This window comes from Rhinolophus ferrumequinum, chromosome 11, assembly GCF_004115265.2.
Source record: "Rhinolophus ferrumequinum isolate MPI-CBG mRhiFer1 chromosome 11, mRhiFer1_v1.p, whole genome shotgun sequence".
NCBI lineage: Eukaryota > Metazoa > Chordata > Mammalia > Chiroptera > Rhinolophidae > Rhinolophus > Rhinolophus ferrumequinum.
In genome coordinates, this window is record NC_046294.1 from 56642149 (window position 1) to 56656632 (window position 14484).

Sequence of the window (14484 nt, forward strand, 5' to 3'; positions counted from 1 at the left end):
AGTTGTAGGAGTTCTTTATATATTCTAGATATTAACCACTTATCAGATATACGATTTGCAAATATTTTTTCCCATTCCATGGATTGCTTTTTTACTCTGTCGATTGTATCCTTTGATGCACAGAGGTTTTTAATTTTAATGTAGTCCAACGTATCTCTTTTTACTTTTATTGCCTATATTTTTGGTGTCATATCCAAAAAATCATTGCAAAATCCAATGTCATGAAGTCTTTCCCCTAAGTTTTCTAAGAGTTTTATGTCTTACCTTTAGGTCTTTAATTCATTTTGAATTAACTTCATTCTTTTGCATGTAAATATTAGTTATCCCAATACCATTTATTGAAAAGACTGTCGCCCCCCTCCCCCCTACCCCCCCAATTGAATGACCGTGGCACCCTTGTCTAAATTTCTGGACTCTTTATTTGATTCCATTGGTCTATATGTCTGTTTTTATGCCAGTACCACAATGTTTTGGTTACTGTAACTTTGTAATACCTTTTGAAATCAGGAAGTATGAGACATCCAACTTTGTTATTTTTCACTGTTGTTTTGGCTCTGCAGGGTCCCTTGAGATTCTCTATGAATTTTATGATGGTGTTTTATATTTCTTTTTTAAAATGCCATTGGGATTTTGGTAAAGATTGCATTAATTTGTTTGGATTGTATTCACATCTTAACAATATTAAATCTTCCAGTCCATGAATGTGGGGTATATTTCTATTTATTTGTGTCTTTCTTAAATTGTTTCAGCAATGTTTTCAATGTATGACTGTTTCACCTCTCTAAATGTTTTAAAGGTGTTATTTCATCTTTATAACAACCTTAAGAAGTAGGTACTGTTATAACCTCCATTGATAAATGAGCATACTGAAGCACAGATGTTAAATAATTTGCCCATAGTCAAAGGACTGGTAGGTGGAGAGGCCAAGATCCAAACCTTGGCAGTCTCACATAGGTCCTATGCCCTTAATTGCTTTACTGTATTATTTAAACAATTTCTGGAAATCTACAGTAGGAGATGACAAGAAGAAGCAATGCCAGTTCAGTTCCAGAACTCTGGAAAGGCTCAGGAATTGCAAGTACCAGATGCTTCACAAGGTAGAGGTGAGGGATAGGGCTAAAAACAGGATAAAAGAAGAAGAGGATTCTCTCCTCCACCTTAATTAACCAGGCAATTAACAACCTCTCAGATCCCAGCAGGCCAGGGGAAGTTTATTCTTTGGAGAAATTGAATCAGACAGGCTCTGCATTCAAGACACCAAGGATTGTGGAGGACTGACATCTTATTGAAAGTAGTAGAATTAAGTGAAAGTTGACATGCTGGACAGTGAGGCATTAAACCTCTTACTTCCACTAAGCTACTGGAAAGCAGACCGTCAGACAAAGATGGAATATAGAAGAAGGAAAAAAGAGATGAAATTAGAGGATCAGCCAAGAGGTTCAACAGCTGATTAACTGATTTTCAATAAGAAATAAGAAGGCAAGGGAAGGTAATTATTTAAGGGCTAAAACAAACATTCTAAAACTGAAGGATATGAGTTTGCAGACAAATAATTCACTGAGTACTCAACACAATGAATAAAAACAACCCTACTCCAAGGCTTTTTATCGTGAAATTTCAGAACTCCAATTGTAAGAGCTCAATTGTTGAAGCCCATTTATTTTCTATTCCATTGTACTCCACTGTACTCTGAATTCACCGAATCCTGGAAAATAACCAAGTTAAACAGAATAGTTCAGGTTCTCGTCTTCAGGTCACATTGAGGTGTATTGTGGGATAAATGTAAAGTAATGAAGAAATTAAAATATGCATATTCATATAGTCCACTGGCTTGAAGGGATATATGTGCTGTAGTGAGTACCATGATACCTGCATATATATCAATGAAAGGTAGACTAGAAAAGGTTTATAATAAGGATGTGTAAAGTTTTTAGGAGTAGGTATCAATACAACCTACTTTCTTCTCCTGTGCAGAGCAAGTAGCCGAAAGAGTTTTCCTTAGATTGATTTTTATTCTCTTGCTTTCTACCTTATTGTCATTACTCTGGTACTCCCGTGTTTCCCCCAAAATAAGACCTAGCCGGACAATCAGTCCTAATGCGTCTTTTGGAGCAAAAATTAATATATAAGACTCGGTCTTATTTTACTATAAGACCAGGAATATAATATAACATAATATAATATAATACCATGTCATGTCTTATATTAATTTTTGCTCCAAAAGACACATTACAGCTGATTGTCTGGCTAGGTCTTATTTTCGGGGAAAGATGGTCCCTGGGGAAAGGACTCTGCAACACACATAACTATTCTTACAAGATTCTCTCAGACTAACCGATCCCAGGCTCTCTATTTGGAATTCTATTTGAGAAATGAATGCTTTGCAAAGATGTAGTTAACTCTTAAAAAAACAAACAAAAACTTTAAGCAATTATTTGAGCTCTGTCTTTGACAGTGAAGACAAATGGAGCTGGAAAGATTCCTTTGATAAGAGAATTGTTTGGTAACCTGTTGAGAAGGGAGATAAATCAAGTTGGAAGTAGGATGTAAAAGCAGGCTGTGCTGGTTATTAAATTATTGTCACTCAGCTCCAAATCCAACTTTCTATATTGGATTTTGTGATGCTGGTACTGGATCTCTGCATAACATTTTCCTCTTTGCCAGCTGGCATCTGTAAGGTTCTGCCAACAGGAGGTACTCTTTCTGGAAGGCAGAAAGAGGGGAGAAGTGACCTTCTTGTTTACTTTTTGTTCTGGTCACGGTCATCCCAGCCAGAGCCCTTTGCCCCAATGATAGGGTTTGATTCTAGTCTCCAGCTTCTTTTGGAACTCCCATCATTGGCTTCATCTCGTCCCTTCAGTGGTATCAGCAGCAGCCAGGTTTTGCCTCTTTCAGAGGTGAAATGAAGCACCATGAGGCACCTCCTTAGACTTTCCCTTTGTTCCCTCAGCCTCAGTGGTAGCATCTAACTGGTTACTACCTCTGAGTACCTCAAAAGTTCCCTTTTTGCTCTTTCAGCCCTCGCATATCTGCCTAACCAATTCCCTATATTAAATTCCCTCTATTGAAATGCTTACAGTAGTTTCTATTTTCCTGACTAGATCTAGACAGATACACAGACTGTCGTAAAAATATGTAGACATGATCTGGTTTTCTTATCAGTTGAGAACTACTATGTGATCCTTCTGGACAAAATTTTATAGCCTCCTCCCATTTCTGATATTAACACACGATTTAGCAAATTTTAGAACATACAGTTTTTCAGAAAGGCCAGATGGTACCTGATCTGAGAAAAACAGTAATAAGTGGGGATTTTGACACCTTTCCCTGATAGCTCACCTTTGGAGTCGGGCCACTGAGTCTGAGGGAATGCATTCCTTCTATATAGGCTCTATACTCTGTTGCATGTGATGAAAACCCAATTCAAATTAGTGTAAGCCAAAAAGAGATGATATGTATTTTTTAAGTACTAGAAAATCTAAGAGCAGAGCTAGTTTTAGGTACCAATGAATTCTTGAGTTCAGACACATTAAGACACAGTCTATGCATATCTTGGTTTAGGGTTCCTCCTAACTCTCAGGCAGGGTCTTTCAATGCAGTGGTAAAGATGGGTATACAGTTTGTTCTTAGAGTCTGACATATGTCAGTCATTCTTAGTGCTTATGATTCCAGAGAAAAGTAAGACCTAATCTCCCATCTTTCATTGTCAAACCTCATAGTCATTGAGCTCATTTGTATGCATGTGAACTAACTACTATGGCCAGAAAGAAAAGATAAAATAATTGGCTATATCTCTTCATATGACCAGTAGATTGGGGAAACAACAGATATAGATAGAGAAGCATGGTGAATGATGGTGATCATAGCTTCTCTTCTTTATCTCACTTAATACACAAAACTACTTTGCTATGGTCTGAATGTTTGTGTCCCCCCAAAAATTCATGTTGAAATGCCCAATGTGATGGTATTTGGAAGTGGGGCTTTGGGAGGTTCTTCTTTTTTTTTTTACAGTTCACATTTTCTTTACTTATGAGGAAAACACACATTTAAGAAACTGTTACCCTACGTTGATCCCCAGCCCAGGTATCCATAGTCTCATCAGAAAACTTGTTATTAGGTGGTTGTTTTGTTAGCTGTTCTGTCATTTAAAATCTTATAATCTATTTTAATGACTAAAAGATGAGAGTTAGTTGCATATGTAGTTATGGGTTAACAGGAAGGTAGTTAAATTTGTTTGCTTTTAAGAAGCACAAATAGTATAGATTCAAATGATGGTTTGGCAACAAGTATAAACGTACGGTAAAGAGGCTAGTCTTTTAAGAGCAAAGTGAACAGCTTTTTAGTTTATTAAAATACATTTCACAGCCACAACAATGTATCTGGCACTAATTCAAAACATATCCAGCAGCTCACTCAACGGCCCACTCTGAGACACTCCTAGCACTGCCAGCTGACAGACCCGGATGTCGGGCTCCATGGAAACAGCTGCACAGACTGCCTCCCCCATGCCACCTTCTGGGTGGTGATCCTCCCCTGTGGTAATGTAGCCACCTGTGGATTTTGCATTGGTGATGACGGTGGCAGTATCCAGGGATTTAATGGTAAACAGGTCGATGACGAGGATAGAAATACTTTGCTTGGAAAGATCCTCGGCAGCTGCGAAAACTTCATGCAGAATAACTCCAGCTCCAATAACTGTGACCTTGTTGACAACACTATGGCGGATGACTTGGCCTGTCCAGTCTCAAAACTTTCTTATTGGGTGTAAATAACAGCACACAATAGGTCGGCTGGTCTGAATGTAGCACCCTCCCTTGGTATTGGCTGCCAGGAACACCACATGCTCCGACGAGATGGCATCACTTGGATAGAAAATGGTGCAGTTGGGAATGGTCAGAACATGGCCAGACTCTCCAGGGCCCTCTGGGAGGGGCTGTTTTCACCAATGGATATCCTGCAGTGGGTAATAAGGTTGATGTTGGTTTGAGAGATGGCCCCCATCTGGATCTGATCAAATGCTTTGGTCAAAAAGGCAGCGAAGGTGCTAGCAAAAACAACGGTCCGACCATGGGTGGTGCGTCCCAGTGCCGCACTCACCATGTTTTGCTCCGCAATAACACACTCGATGAAGCGCTCTGGGTGCTCCTTCTGGAATATCTCAGAGAAGGTGTAGTTCTGGGTGTCACTGTCCAGCACAAGGACTCTATCACTTACGCGGCCCAGCTTAGCTAGAGCCAATCCACATGCTTTCTGAATAGCTATCTTGTCACCGATTTTGTAAGAAGGTGGAGAGGTCATTTCCACGTTTGTGATGTTGACTGGAGGCGAGACTTCAATAAGGGGTTTTGGTTCAAGATTCCTGTTGGTCTGCATTTGTCTCTCCATTAGTTTGACAACTGCATGTGCTCTTTCTTTTGGCATTAGCTTTCCATACCAATTGTCTGCATCTTCAGTGCTTGGAATGCCCCGGCCCTTGAGGGTCTTGGCAGCTATAGCAGTGGGTTTGTTCCTCACTTGAGTTGCTTGCCGGAACACCTGTCACAGAACCTCCAGGTCGTGGCCATCCATCATGAAAGAATTCCACCCAAAGTCTTCGCAGCACTTCTGATAGATGTCTAGGCAGTGCTTGAGGGGCAAGGTGCCACTGTGGCCCAGGTGGTTCACATCAAAGATGGCCACGAGATTGTCCAGATTGTAGGGAGAGCGACAGCCAACACCTCCCAGACGGAGCCTTCCGAGGACTCGCCATCTCCCATGAGGCAGAACACTCGGTAGCTGGCCTTGTCAAAGTACTTGCCAGTATATGCCGTCCCGCACGCGGCCCCCACTCCTTGTCCAAGCCATCCATATCAACGGATGAATTGATAGTCTCTTGTAGAGGATGAATCGGTCGGTCATTGTTCGGGTTCTCTGGGTCCGTCTGTTTATACCTCAGGAGAGGAAGAATAGCACGGACATGATCTCAGCAGCACTGCTGCATGGCGTGGGGTGGCCAGAGCTCAAGGCACATGTGGCATGATGGAGTGGATGCGCAGACGATTGGCCATGTCCCTCAGTACCTCAGAGTCAATGCGTCAGGCCACGGTGGCGCTCGCCTCTGGGTCGGACATAGCTGCGATCACTTCGGTGTCTGAGGAGCAGGTGCCTGGGAGGTTCTTAAGTCATGAAGGTGGGGACCTCTTGACTGGGATTAGTGCCCTCAAAAAATAGAGCCCAGAGAGTTCCCCAGCCCTTCCACCATGTGAAGGCACAGCAAGAATGTTCTGTCTATGAACCAGGAAGGGACCCTCATCAGACTCCAAATCTGCTGGTGCCTGGATCTTGAACTCCCCAGCCTCTAGAACTACGAGAAATAAATGTTTTTGTTTATAAGCTATCCAATGATGGTGTTTAGTTATAGCAGCCTGAATAGACTAACGGCCTATGGTATAGATATTAATAAACCTACTTTAACCCATTAAGACACAGAGGCTCAGGGGGATTAAAATGCTTGCCCAAGGAGCTCATTTGTGAGTTGGATTCAAGTCCAGGTCTGATAACTCTCAAGCGCCTGTTGTTTCCATCCTAATACATTGCTTATCCTATAAAACCATGTCCAAAAGGGAAACCAAGGGTCCCATTGATGTCATATTTGTTTTTTGGTCCTGGAGGGTTGAACTTGGACCTAAAGACAGAAAACATAGTTCAAGGGAATAGAGAAGAAGTGAGGAGTCAAATGAGATGTGGGAGTCCAGGGCTTAAGCTGGCTGAGATGGGGCTGTGATCAAAGACTCTGGATGTAAAGGGCTTATCATCTTCCAGGTGCTGGTTGCCCAAGAAGTACCAGTGATTTGTTTGGCTCAGAGTGAGCAGTTGATTTTTTTGTTCTAGATGAAGCCACAGCTTCTCTTGACTTAACTCCAGTTAGCTCTGGCTTCATTTTAGTCCTGAGGTATCTACATGGAGCTCTCTTCTTCAGCAGCAGCTTTCCTTCCTCTGACTCTTCCTGCCCTCACCCTTCATCTAAGCATCAGGATGAAATGTAATCATCCTGGAGAGTATGGGTGGGTGCTTTCCTGAGCTGTGTACAGGTTAATCACAAGAGACACGCACTCCATCTATCCTAGGCAGAGTTGACCTTGTTGGACAGACTCACTCAGCCTGATTTTCCACAGTTCGTGACAACAGGCTCAGGGACAGGTTTAGGTCTGAGTAAGGTCTGATTCAGAGAAACGAGTACACAGGTGCAAACGCTATTTATTTTTGAATCAACAAATATTAACTGAGATTCTGGCATATTCCTGGTACTGTGCTATGTCCTTAGGATGGGTGGAGGCAGAAAGGAGAAAGAAGAACACAAAGTAGAAGACTAGTCCCTGCCAATGAAAGCCTTTCTAACTAGACTTCAGTACAAGAAAATTTGAGAGAGTATTTGAGGGTGAGATGATCAAATATAATGTCTACAGTGCTCAATCATTTGACAAATCTTTATTAGGTGTCTCCTATATGCCAGGCAATATGCTGGGCCCTGGCAGACACAATTAGTTTCCTTAAGGAGCTTAAGTCTAGAAGGAGATGTTTACAAATAGGTGAAAGGCCATTGCAAACATTTTTGGGTGTCAGTGCTAAATGATGGCATTACACTGGCCTTTGCCTTTTGAACTGAGGGTACAAACATGAACAAGGACAAAAATTTCATCCTTTAACAAGATCTCATACTAATGGTAATGATAATCGTGTAAATAGATACATTTTTTATTTATTTATTAAATGTATTGGGGGTGACATTGGTTAGTAAAGTTACATAAGTTTCAGGTGTACAATTCTATAATACATCATCTATATATTGCATTGTGTGTTCACCACCCAGAGTCAGCTCTCCTTGCATCACCATACAAAATATGATCAATATACGTATGAACCAAATACCATGGGGACTCAGATAAAGGAGAATGTAACTCTGTACTGTGTGAAGTGTGGGTGGCAAAGGTGGGCATGATCGAGGGAGAAGGAAAATTTGGGATAGAAGGATGGAAGAGTAGGCATGTGCCAGATGGATGAGACATTACAAGCAGAGAGCAGCATGTGAACTGTCACTGCAATAGAAAAAAATCATGGGGGCGTTTGGCACCTGCAAGTAGCTGTCCAAGTTTGGGGTGAATAAGAGTGAGTGGTGGGAGATGAAGCCAGAGAGGCAGGCACGGGCCAGATCTTAAAGGGCCTATAGGCCATGCGTTAGGGAGCTTAGATTTTATCTATCTAGAAACAATGAAGAATCACTGAAGCATTTTAAGATGGGAAATGAATTTAATAGTTTTGAAATGTAGGAGGGAGATGACATTTGAGGCAAGGGGACCTGTTAGAGGGTCATTTTAATCAACCAGGTAAGAGACAATGGTTTGGCAGTAGGCATGGGGATGAAGAGGAAAGACCTAAGTCTAGAAATACTTGGGAGTTAGTATTTTCAGGACTTGGGTATGTGGAGTGAGGGAGGAGAAATGATCTAGAAGAGTCCATATTTCTTACTTGGGCAGTTGGGTGCATAGTGCTGCCATTTACCGAGATTTGGGATGTGGGAAATGTGAGGGTTAATTTTTTTGTGTCAACTTGGCTAGGCTGTTTGGTCAAACACCAGTCTGGATATTGCTGTGACGATATATATACATATACATATTTTTAGATATGCTTAACATTTAAATCAGACTTTGAGTACAGAAGATTACCCTTCATAATGTGGATGGGCCTCATTCAATCAATTGAAGTCCTTAAGAGAAAAGCAGGTCCCAGATGGCCTGGGACACAAGCTACAGTAGCAACAATTCCCTGAGTCCCCAGCTTGCCAGCTTGTCCTGCAGATTTTGAACTTGCCAGCGCCCACTGTTGTGTGAGCCAACTCCTTAAGATAAATCTCTCTTTCTCTCTCTATATATATCCTACTGGTTCTGTTTCTCTGGAGAACTTTTACTAATACAGAAGGATGTCTTTTTATTCAAGTCTGTGACTCAGAAATGCTTTCCTGAAACAATAGTTCAGGGTTTTTAAAAGAAAAAGTGAAGGCTTATTTTTGCTGTTTATGCCAGTGTGTATTGTGGTTCAATATCAATGTTGTTTATTTATTCCTTTGAGTTGTTGAACAATGTGCCTGTACTTTGGTTGTTGTATATTACAGAAAGTGGGATATACTTGTGTCATGCTCGCCAGTAATAAAATCCACCGCACACAGTAGCTTCTAGTTATTTTATAGAAGCCAGAGTTGTTGACTGGTAGTTTCTTTAGAAGTTATACAAGTAATTTGTACTTGTAAAGAAGCGTTGGAAATACTTCTCAAAAATGTACACATTTGAGATAAATGTCTAAAAGGACACAACTACAAGACTATTATGTTACTCTTATTACATCTCTGGGAGGAGAAGTGGGTCTTTCAGTGGTTTATGGGAGGTGGTAGGGTGGATTAGATTCTCCTACAAAACTACAGTTGGAGAGATTTGGAGCAGGGAGAACTTTACATGATTACTTAAAGCTTTAATATTTCTTAATTCATTTCATTTCCTCAAGAGCAAAGCTTTGGGATCAAACAAAGCTAGGTCCTCTGCTTATTATCTTTGTGACTTTGGGCAGGTAAATTCACTGCTCTGAGCCTCAGTTGCAATGTCTATAAAACATACCAGTTACGGTTTTTGGAAGGATTCATTAAAATACTATTTATAAGGTGCCCTATTCAGGACCCGGTGAAGAGTTGGCACTCAAGTAAATGCAACTTTTAAAAAAATTATTCTTTAAATTTATTTGTTCCCTCGTAGACTTTCAAATTCAAGATTCCCCAAAATAGTTACATATCATTGGTCTGTTGGATCTTGTGGCATTTTCTTCCCTTCAAAATGGCATTTACACCTGAAATTTTCTCAAGAATGAAGGGAACTGACAGAAGGTAGACATGACATCTTCATGGTTAAATTATTCAAGCTGAAGAATAAGCCTTATTTTACAAGGAATAAAACTGTATGTTCATATATATCTGCTGTTCCCTCTTTCATGGACATCTCCTACTCATTCTTCAAAACTCAGGTCAATACCACCTTCTAATGGAGCCCTTTCTGTCCTTGCCCAGCCCTTCCTTGTATTTCAGCAGCACCTTGGTCCTTCTAATGCACATGTCCAGAGAGCCGCAGTCAAATTTTGTTCTATAAATGAATAGCAGTCTATTTATTCTGTAGACTGGGCCTCATTCAATCAGTGGGTGTTCAGTGGGTGGCCCTTGTGTTTATCGCAGTATTTACTATGTTGCTTATAATCATCTATTCTCATGTTTGTATCCCTTTCTAACAGGAGCTCTTTTAAGGGCAAAGACCATATTCAACTTTCTAACTTCCAGGATCTGGCACAGTGCCTAGAACATTGTTGAAGGAAAGAATGAGTGGATGGATGGATGAATGGATGGATGGATGGATGGATGGATGGATAGATGGATGGATGGATACAAATCTTTAATGAGTTACAATCAGGACCATGTGATCAATGTTATTTTCCATCATCCATTGTTCTGAATCATGTCTACATCTCTCCAAGTACTACTGAGGGCACTACCATCTGACTTTAAAATGTATGACATTTAAGAATTCTGCATTCTCAGGCTCTACCCATCATAGTCAGATTCAATAAGGCAGCTTCCGTATGTAAAAGTAGGATGAGGTAGGAGGACCATGAGTAGAAATCGTGATTAGTTTTTAATGAGGTTAACTGTTCTGAATATCAAGTTGGCTTGCATTCCATTAGCAATTCTCATACACTGTTTGAAATGCTCACAGAGTCAGTATTGCAATCACTTATACTTTGACTTCCTGTTGAGTGGAGATTATGAATTGCATCCTTTCTCATCAGAGGACCCCATACAACTGCAGCCTTTATTTTTAACCTATCCCCTATTGCCAGCTCCCATCTGAACCAACTCCATTTTTATGTAATCAAAAACTGTGAAGTTACATCTAGAGCAAAGAGAAAGGAAAACCTAGAAAACAGAGTCATGGTCTTGTTAGGCACAGGTTCCATACCACAATTTTGCAAAGAAGTCATTGTAGGAAGACTACAGCAGCCTCCCAATTAGTAGAGCCCATAACCCCATCTCTCCCATCCCAGTTGGCTCTCTTCCCATACTCTCTTACTGGCCCTCAATGGGCCTGATATGCTTTAGGGATGGGCATGATATGTCCTTTCTCTTCCCTGGATGCAGGCTTATTTTTCTCTTCACAGGATTTGTTCCTAACTTTTTTGCCTGCAGGTCTAGATCATCCATCAATCTCTACAAAGAACACTGCTACTGTTTTAAGGGGTTTTTATAATTTTCCTGATAAGTCAAAAGGAAAATGTTTGGGTCATACTGAACTGGATGTTTCAAGTCTTTGAAAAAGTTGCTTCTCTATTCATTGGACATCATTTATTCCACAAACACCCTATATATTAAGCTTTTGTTGGGTGCTGAAGATGCTAAGATAAGTGAGACAGAATCCCTATGATGGTTAATTGTATGAGTCAACTTGTGTGGGCCACTGTGTCCAGATATTTGGTCAACATTATTCTAAATGTTTTTCTGAGAGTGTTTTCCGATGAGATTTACATTTAAATTGATGGACTTTGAGTAAAGCAAATTGCCCTCCGTAATGTGGGTGGGCCTCATCCAATCAGTTGAAGACCTGCATAGAAAAAAAGAGTGACCTCCTTCCCTGAGCAAGGGTTCTGTTTCTAGTCAGTCTCATGTATAAGGTGCGATGAGAGCACAGACAAAGAAGCGTTTGTACTCCTCTGGGGATACTTAAGGATGCCTTTCCAGAAAATATTTTCTAGGACAGCCTTAGGCAGAGGGATCAATAGGTAAAGGTCCAAAGGTGTGGGAAAACAGAATGTGTTCTGAGGACCATCTGTGTAGGAGGAAGTGGTACAAAACAGAAATTCAAGGGGTAGACATTGAACAGAATACTCGAAAGTTAAGAAAAAGCAATAACATGCCTGTGCATACCTGTGGACAGACAGACTCTCCTTTGTGACAAGAACTGGAAAGGAGCTCATTTTGCACTCAAGTCCAGAGCTGAAAGCAAGGCAAACAAATGTCGAGCTAGCACCCCTGTCAAACGCAGATGAAACTGGCCTTCCTTACAGAATTTGAGAGCTGGGGGGAGCTCCACATCTACGTCATGGTCTCCCCCTTAACTCCTATGACTAGGATGGTCTTCTCTGTGTGGCATCCCAGGGCAGAATGTCACGGTGGATATTTGTTAAGAAGCACTGATGTTTAATACACTTTGCTCATTGTCTCAAATCCATTGGTGCGTGACTTGGAGAAGCAAGGGCTTATTCTTATAGCTATAATTATATAAGTAAATAGGCTTAAAAGAGAAGAAGGAGAGAGAAATGGTAGTCCATTAAGATACAGAGTCAATTGAGAATTCTGCCCCATTTTCTCCGAGAAGTTGAGGAGAAAAAGCTAAAAATTGATACTGAGATGGCAATGATAGAAATGTGAATCAAAAAATCTACACCTCTAGGCTAGAGATTGATCAGGATTGAATGTAGATAGTACACTTAACTTAATTGTGATGAAGTAACTGTAATTAGGTGAAGGGAAATTTGGAGGGTGAGCTTTTCAAGGTTATCTAGACCTGTATCAGTTTTCCAAGTGGAAATATTGAGCAGAGAGTGAGCACTGCTTTGAGAGTCTGATTTGTCACAAGGCTAGTTGAGAGCCTCGAGTGGAGGCTGGGAGAAGTGTTTTGTCTCAGCTTGGCCCCATTTGAGCCCCTTTCCCACCACTCCTGTGCCTGTCAGCTCCCCACATCCTTAGACCAGGAGTGCCCAAAACATGCATACACATGACTTGAATTCATCTTTTGTTATCGGTATATATTGAGTGTTCCAATTTTAATACAGTTTTTTCCTTTCTTAAAATGTGTACCCATTTTTTTTTGGCACCTTCTGTGTGTATCCCCTGCAAAGGCTCTCCCTGTGTCGTGCTCTCTGACTCGCCTGATTCCATCCATGGCCTACAGGAACGATTGCCTGTCAGCTCCAGCAACAACTTGATAGACCTTTCTCATTTCCAAAAGCCTGCACTTTGACAGATGCAATTTTTAACGACATTTCAAAGTAAATTGAATAGAGCTTGTAACAGCAACATTACATGATTGTCCCTTGAGTGGGCATGTTTTCAGAGCCCGTAGCATATAGAAAAGGGCTTTGCTTGGTAAACTACATCCTGTGGAGATGTCAAGGAGAAAACTTCAATTTGCTTTCAACTGTCAGTACCAATGTTATCTATTGCACCTACAACACACATATGAAAGTTCAAGCTGCACAAAGAATTGATGATGACCTTAGAGTAAGTCTGTGTGTGTTGATGAGGTTGAAAATGACTCCGGTGTCTGGATACCAGCCTCTCCTCATCAAGGTATCATGGGGGAAGATGAAAGTACTGGCCATCAAATATCACTTCATTTTTACCTGCGTGAAAATTAAGACTTGTGTTTTTTTTTAATTAATAAATAGTTATTAAGCACCTACAGTGTTCCAAGACTCTAGATCATGGGGATAACAGTGAATAAAACAGACAATGTTGTTTGTGATCGTTGATGACAGGTTTTGTAACGAACTGGTTCTTTCGTCTTAGATAAGTCACTTAATTTCTTGGAGCTTCTTTGTTCTCATCTATAAAATGGGGATACAGGAATTGCCTACATAATGGAGTTTGGTGAAGAGGAAAAAGGTAATGTTTGTGACACTAAAAGTCTAGCATTCCAAGTCCATCAAAATCTGGCCATTAGTGTTCTATCTCACCTTGTCTTGTACCGTTTCTCTAAACAAACCCTTCACTCCATCCCAACTGGTATGCCCAGGAAACCTTACAGGTGCCATGCCTTTGCTCACCTGGTTTTTCCTTCCTGCAATGCCAGCATCAGTTTTTTCTGCTTGTCCAAGGAATAGGAAGTTTGCAGAACTCAGCTTGAATCCCATCACTTTCCTGAAACCTTCCTAGACGGTCTTAGCTGTGATGATTGCTGCTCCCCTGAACGCATCTAACTCCTGTAGCATCTTACAAAGTGGTTAACACCACCCCCTTGGACAGCTTAATATTTTGTGCATGGAACAGAGACTTTAGGAGATTTAATAAAATGAAGTTTATACATTATGAAAGAATGGTGTTCATGGCTATAAATGTGTGATGCCACACTATTAATTTAATTTTCTGGAGGCCATATCAATGTGTTGCCTAATTCAACCCTGAAATCTGCATGGAGTTAATTTAGTTATTCCCAGGAAAGATCCTTAGCAGAACCTAATTGTAAGGCAAGATGATAAAATTAGGAAGAATAATGAAATTAGAAGCTGTAGGGACAGAGTCCCAGAGAGCAGTTTCCAGGCTCTCGACCTCACGTGGAAAGGTGCTGGCTCAGGTAGTAGTTGGCCATCAGCTGTAACCAGTTAGCCATTAGCCACTAATATAACTGCTGTGGCTACGCT

At 40.9% G+C, this 14484-nt stretch overlaps 1 pseudogene; it reads right to left on the minus strand.

Moving 5' to 3' along the window:
* Positions 1-4339: 4339 nt before the first annotated feature.
* Positions 4340-6056, minus strand: LOC117030412 (transketolase-like protein 1; annotated as a pseudogene).
* Positions 6057-14484: the final 8428 nt, after the last annotated feature.